Source organism: Sus scrofa, chromosome 9 (assembly GCF_000003025.6).
Source record: "Sus scrofa isolate TJ Tabasco breed Duroc chromosome 9, Sscrofa11.1, whole genome shotgun sequence".
In the NCBI taxonomy this organism is placed as follows: domain Eukaryota; kingdom Metazoa; phylum Chordata; class Mammalia; order Artiodactyla; family Suidae; genus Sus; species Sus scrofa.
In genome coordinates, this window is record NC_010451.4 from 61,550,063 (window position 1) to 61,557,352 (window position 7,290).

At 46.6% G+C, this 7,290-nt stretch overlaps 1 pseudogene; it reads right to left on the reverse strand.

The window, feature by feature from the left end:
* Positions 4,380–4,805, reverse strand: LOC100620318 (annotated as a pseudogene).

Consider the following 7,290-nt stretch of genomic DNA (forward strand, 5'->3'; position numbering starts at 1 on the left):
AGAAGGCAGACAGTAGTCTCATTTTAAAGTGAGATGGGTTAAGGTTTTGGTATAAATAATATGTTGGAACTTAAACTAATGTGAGTGTGAGAGGACATATACTCTGCAACCGTGTGGTATTTTTCAAGCACTTTACAGTTGTGGGGAATTAGCCATTAAAAATGGATGGGGGCCTGTGGGTGGCAGCCCCACCCTCCCACTCGGGAGGGCCCCTTGCTCCCTGTTCCTAACATGAGGTCTGCAGGTTTCCCTCTCTCCGTGTCTAAGCAGGGATAAACAAGCCTGCATCCTCAGCAGACACACAGTTTTCCACAATTATCCACCCAAACTCTCAATGATGGTTTTTGGCTTTGTTTTTAAAAATAAGTCCTGCTAAAACATTACTGGGAAAGTAGAGAATAAACCATGGAATAGTCCAGAAAATCAGCATATTGTGCTGCTGTTCAAGGAGATCCTCACGAAGGCCTGAGCCACACGTCTCTCAGCATCTACCGCCTAAGGGCTGCGTTTACCTCAGAGCCAAGCAGCACATTTTGGTAGGGGTTGAACAGGGAGCTCCCTCCTGGCTGAGGATCCCATGATGTCATTTCGAAGAAGGTGCATGTGTGCCAGGAGGGTGCTTGCCTGTGTGTTCACGCAGCCTGCAGCGTGGGAGGGGGTGGAAGGCGGGCTGGGGGGTCTTGCAGCAGGAAAGGCGCAGAGCTCACTGTTTAGTGCTCTCTGGGGTCCCCTATTGGTCCCTGTCTGAATACCTGAAAATCAGTGTAGAATCATTCAATGTCAGGTTTTTTTTTTTTTCCAGGTAAAAATCACATTTTCCTTTTAATTGACACCATTTTTCAAGAGGAAGCTCTCTTGGCTGCTACTTTGGTAATAATTAGGTCTCCACCTCTCAAGAACATTGCATCTGAACAGGCTGAGGCACAGCCAGTGTGAGTGCAGGCCCCAAACCAGGGCTTTTGGAATAACAAGAAGAGCAAAATCCAGCCTTCCTCTTCACTCACAAAGGGATTCGCTCAGAGGGTCCAAAGCTCTGCTTTCCAAAAATAGAAAACCTAGAGCTCAATGTAAAACTAGAAACCAAATGTATTAGGAATGAAGCATTGCTTCCTCAAACACTCAAGGTCTGCCATTCCCCTTCCTCAAACACTCAAGGTCGGCCACCCCACCTCTTCTGCTTTCTGTGAGGGATGACCCCACTCCAGCATTGTTTTTTTTTGTATCTTTTCCAGGGCCGCTTCCCACTGCATATGGAGGTTCCCAGGCAAGGGGTCTAATCAGAGCTGTAGCCGCCGACCTACACCACAGCCACAGCAGTGCAGGATCTGAGCCACGTCTGCAACCTACACCACAGCTCACAGCCATGCCAGATCCTTAACCCACTGAGCAAGGCCAGGAATTGAACCCGCAACCTCATGGTTCCTAATCGGATTTGTTAACCACTGCACCATGAGGGTAACTCCCACTCCAGCATTCTTAAAGAAAGATATTTTATTTCTATTTCATTTCCCAACAGGGTATAACCTCTACTAAAAGGAATACAATGAATCAGAATAAATCAGCTCACTCACAGGAGACCCTCTCAGAAGATTTCTGGTTGTTGAGATTATTATTATTTTTCAGCACACTGTTTCAAAGTGGCAAAGTCCAGGACAGTGTGAGAAGAGAATTCAAGAGTGAGACTACACTGGCTGACAGGTTCACAGGTTCACATGAGACCTGCATGTATACAACCCCATTTCTTCAGTTTACAGGTAAGGGGCCAAGTCCCCCATCAGCCCAATAAGTTACTTTGTACATTACAGTGCACAGAACAACAGAGGGAAAGACACTTTCCTCAGAGCTATAGAAAGCCGTTTCCAAGAGGTTCAGGTCACTCTGAAGAAGGCTGGGGCCACTTCATTAGCTCGACCCCTCCTCTTCTTTGGTTGTGGAGGCCTCTGAACAACTGTTTTCTCAGGCCTCTCCTCCTCCTTCTGGGAGTAGAGGTTTGGGCACTTCTGCATGCACTTCTGTAGGACTGGGAACTGGTCTACATAGTCCGATCCCTTGACATCCTCTCTGCTGTAATGGAAGCACTAGAAGGCAGACTTGAAGTGTTCCCTACATGGGCCACTAGCCTTTCCCCCAAGGCACAGGCAATTCCAGTTGATGTCTCCACTGGGCAGGATTAGCCCATGCTCCTCGTATGGATTGTTGGGGTCATCAGCCACCGGCTCCTTGTTGCTTGGAGTTTCATGGTCTTCTTTGGTCACAAATATTATTTGATCCTTCCCTTCCTGCTGGCAGTAGGACATTGTGCAGCCCCATGCTCAGACCTTGTAGTGATGTCTCGGTGTCGGCCTCAGGCTGTGATCTCTCCCTGCTGGGGTGGAAAGTTTCTTTGTGAGGATTTTGAAAGTTGATGCCAGGAGTTCCTGCTGCAGCACAATGGAATCGACAGCTTCTTGGGAGCGCTGGGACACATGTTTGATACCCCACCTGCACAGTGGGTTTAAGTATCTGGCCTTGTGGCTTTGATCTGATCCCTGCTCCCTGAAGCCCCTCCGAAAAAAAAAAAAAAGTTAGCACCAGATGGAGCCTACCACCCCTTGCTTTGTTTGGAATTGATGGGGATAAGTCAACTACATTCCTATATACCAATACTTAATGATTGGAATTGGAAAGAAAAACAAGACAATTAATTTAAAAAAAGGAAATATAAATCAAGGGAGAAGTATCTCTTGATCATGGTTGGAAGATACAATACTATTGTGGGGTCAATTCTTTTCAACTTAATCTATAAATTCTGCACAATCACAATAAAAACAAGCTATTTTGAAGTAAACTAACTCTATTAAAATTTGGAATAGACTAGATACTACTGAAGAACAGAGTTGATGAACCACACTTCCTAAACCAAATCTCATTATAAATTTCCAGTAATCAAGAGTGCCTGACAGGGGAAAAATAGTAGAAAGACAGATAAAAGGAATAGAACAGAGAGTCTACACGTGCTCTCCAAGGCTAGAAGCATATTGCAACAGCTCATCCTGAGGCCAGATTGCTCAGGCGTTGAGGGCCAAGGCTCTGGACTCAGCCTGCCTGGACTGACTCCAGAAAGGGGCCCCACATGCTGCTGATGCACAGATGGGGGATGCCCTCCCTCCTCTTGAGTCATAAGCAGAAGGACTGTGAAGATTGTTGCTCATGAATTATGTATGAATGCCTTCATTGGAGAGACAAGAAAGTGGAAAACAGTATATGCTCATAAGTGATTCAATGTTTCCATTCCCACCAGAATTCCAAATCATAGATTCCACATCATGATTCCAAATCTAAACCAAACCTCTGCATATTCTCATCTTGAATTATTTGACTCCCTCCTCCAAGGGATCTCCAACAAAATCACTCACTCAACTGTGAATTTTAGATTGTTTTTTTATCCTAGGCATGGTTATCAACCAAATGACACCAGAATCTATGGTGTTTGGTTAGTTCAATGACTCTTTCAAGGTGGTGGGCTTAACAGCAACCATTACACAAATTTACCTCTTAAAATCCCCTGCATCAAAAGGCAGCATGGGTATGAGTCATGATGCTAAAACTCTGAGAGAAGAAGCCAATGGGCAAATAGAAAGTAGACATTATTAAAAGTTCAATATTTGAAGTATTTGCCTTGGTAGGAAAATGCTTGTGAATTGATAAAACTGGTAAAGTGGAGATATAGTGAAGCTGAGTGACCTCTAGTTTAATAGAAAAAAAATTTTTTTAAGCCTTTTGTATGGGGAAAGCTGAACACAGCTAAATTAACATACACACACACCCTGGTAACACAGATAATGAATTATTCAGGACTGTTCTCTGGGACACATCTTGTGTTCATCTTAACTGGACTTATAAGACAAAAAATTAGATGTCTCTTATTTGGAGGGTCATTGTTCCTTTATTCATTCATACGTGCAAAAATTTGGCTACAGTGGTATGAACTGTGGCCTTTCAAAAAACCTTGATCCAAATTCCAGCAACTTCAGATTTTGAATGGGGGAGAAGAAAGGTAATTCACTTAGGAAAAAAGAACCATTACTTTATCCCCAATCTTCCAGAGGAAAAATATAAGATGTGTAGCTGCTGCAACACTGTATACAAATTCCTATGTACTGGAATATCAGAAGATATCATTACACATTTGAAAACTTGGTCAAGAATTTATATGCTATTTACACCCTAAGATTCTAGAGTATCACAAATGGTTCCATAAAATCTGCAAGCATTCAGGAATTTTATAGAAATCCTTCCGCATGATTTTAATTCCTAATCCCTGGCTCTTTGGGCACGGTGACAAAACAGCAAAATCACGCAAAACGATGGGTCTCCGAAGTCAAACAAGGGGTGCTGGCTCAAGGAGTGTCCCGGGATGAAGGTTGTGGGCCATCTGCCGGCCCTCGGCAGTAGGGACACGTGAAGGACCTGGTCAGCCACTCATCGATGCAGCCCAGGTGATAGAAGTGCTTGCAGGGCAGGGATCGGATGGGGTCCCCACACACAAAGTCCAGCGTACAGATGGCACACTCCTCCTGCTCCATCTTTTCCTGGGAGCCATCTCTTTTGTACACTCCTTTGGGCAGGCACTGTATTTGGCTGATCCTTTGGGGCACCCTCACTTGTTCCTCTTGGACCAGTGGTGCTGCTGGTGCCCAGCCGGGCACTTGATCGCGAGGTCTCCTCTCCCGTGAGCGAGCCCGGCGTCTCCTCCCACCCAAGTGCGTGGCAGACGCAGGAACCAAGAGGTCTTCGGAGGTGTGAGGGGTGAGGCAGTTGCCCATCTTTCAGGCCTAGGGTGGGAGATCCGTGGACTGTTCCCGACGGTCTTCTCCAGGGGCGTTCTAACACACCTCCTTGTTTCTCAGGTCTGCAGAAAAGTTCAGATAACCATTTTGTTAAATCTGATTCCCTGCTGGGAGCTCTACATAGACAGGCTTCAGTGAGCCTCAGCATGCACCCCCCCCCCCCCCCGATTCTGGGTCGTTTACCTAGCTAACGTGCTGGGGGCAGGGCTTTAGCGAGCTTGAGGCACATGACAAAATTGCATGGCTTGGGCGTGGGTCGTCTGGTGCTTCAATTTGGGCCCGTTCCCCAAACTCCCTTTTCCCCCTTCAGTGCCCACAGCATGCGGGTGTTCAGTAGTTCCAGGGCCAGGGATGGGAGCAGTGTACAGCAGTGCCCCGAACCGTAGCAGGGACAACACTGGATCCTTAATGGCCAGACCACCAGGGAGCTCCCCAAACTACTGCAGCAGTTGCTTCAAGACTCCATTCCAGCCAGTCTTTCCTCCCTGGAAACACTGTCCTGCCTCTCACACACTTATTTCGTTATTTCAGTTTCTTCCACCAGCCTCTCTAAACTCAGCAGTGACAGAATCCTTGTCTGGATTCCAGCTGCATTCATGAGCGTTCATCTCTACTTTGTAGTTAAACGGGCACTTAAAGTCAAATGTCCGCTGCCAAAAAAAGAAAATAAATAAATGTCTGCTCTGTCTCGAGGGTGGCTTTAGGTCTCCCCAAGGCATCGAGGCTTGGACATTTCCCGTGGCCTCGTCCATCCACACAACCCCAATTCCCTTTGGCGCTTGTCTCTGCTCAGAACTCTATGATCTCTCCTACACCTTTGCACACCCCTACCCCAGGCTCACTTTAGCTTTTTGAATTTTGAATTCTGAAATCTTTTTTTTTTTTTTTTTTTGTCTTTTGTCTTTTTAGGGCCCCAGTCGCGGCACATGGAGGTTCCCAGGCTAGGGGTCTAATCGGAGCTACAGCTGCCGGCCTACACCACAGCCACAGCAACACCAGATCCGAGCTGCATCTGCGACCTACACCACAGCTCACGGCAACGCCAGCTCCTTAACCCACTCAGCGAGGCCAGGAATGGGACCTGCAACCTGCAACTCACGGTTCCTAGTTGGATTCATTTCCTCTGCGGCATGATGGGAACTCCTCGGTCTCTCTCTAAACGGAAACGTCTCAAGGACGTCTTCACTGAATCCCAGCCCAGCTTAGTCTCCCTCTTCTTCTCCCCATTGCCTTAATTGCAAGGCCATTATTCCTTGGGCCCTGAGACATACTTTGTCATTTGTACGTCTACCGTGCCCTGTACCAGGCTAATTGCAGAAAATCATACCTTGACTTGTAAGGGTTAGCACGTAGCTCTCTGACATGTTGCCTTACAATTCAAGAGAAATTCCATGCCCACGACAACTTAACCTGCCCTCAAACAGCCTGCTATGAGATGACTGAAGTCAGACGAAAACAATCGTCTTCCACCCAAAATTCCTTTACAAAAATACGGAGGTCTGTCCCTGCAGGGGAGAACTCTTGCATGCTTACCGGAATCCAACTCTCTCCTGGGTTCACTGTCACCACACCGGGGAGCTCAGTGCTTCTTCTCTCTGGAAACTAAGCCTCATTTGAATGATGAGCTCTCTTTATATACAGTTGATAACCCAATCATCAATTTAACTCCATCCGGTCATGGGTCCTCTTTGATCACATCATCTCGTCAATCATCTTGATCCCATCTTGATCAATCATCTTGATCAAGATGGGATCAAATTGGGTACCAGTCAAAAGAAATGTGATCAACCCCGACTCGTTAACAGAATATTTTCCCGCTAAGGAGGCAAAGAGTATTGACACAATTAAGGAAAACTGGTAATTCCTCGAATCTTCCACTTCTTCCATAAGCCCCCCAAGCAGAGTGGTGGTCTCTTGCCAGCAGCCTTGCTGGTTTGCTTTGTGGTTTCGGTGGTTCTGGACAGTGCCGTGGAGCCTCTGTGGCCGAGGGGCCTTCCTGTTCTTCTTTCCCGTGAGGACACTCGCTGCCAACATGCTCTCAGCCCGGGATGTGTAAGGAGGAATATTGATGTGAAAAAAAATGTATGTATTCGTTCACGTATTCATCCGTTCATTCCTTGGCTGGGCGCATGACTTTCAGAAGGTCCCGGGCCAGGGACCCAACCCGAGCTACAGCAGTGACCCCAGCCACAGCAATGACATTGCCAGATGCTTAACCGGCTGAGCCACCAGGGAACTCAAAAAATATTTTTCAGGACAATATGTTTCGGGCCTCTGGTATACCTGTATCTTACTTTCAAGTTGGAGAAAACAATCCAGCACAGGTCTCCTCAGATCACATTTGGATGCCCTCTGAAAGACTCTACCACCCTCCAAGCTTCAGAATATCACAGAAGCCTAGAACAAAGGATCTCACTGTACAATTAAGGTTCCTGTAATATCATTTCCCACCTACCTTATT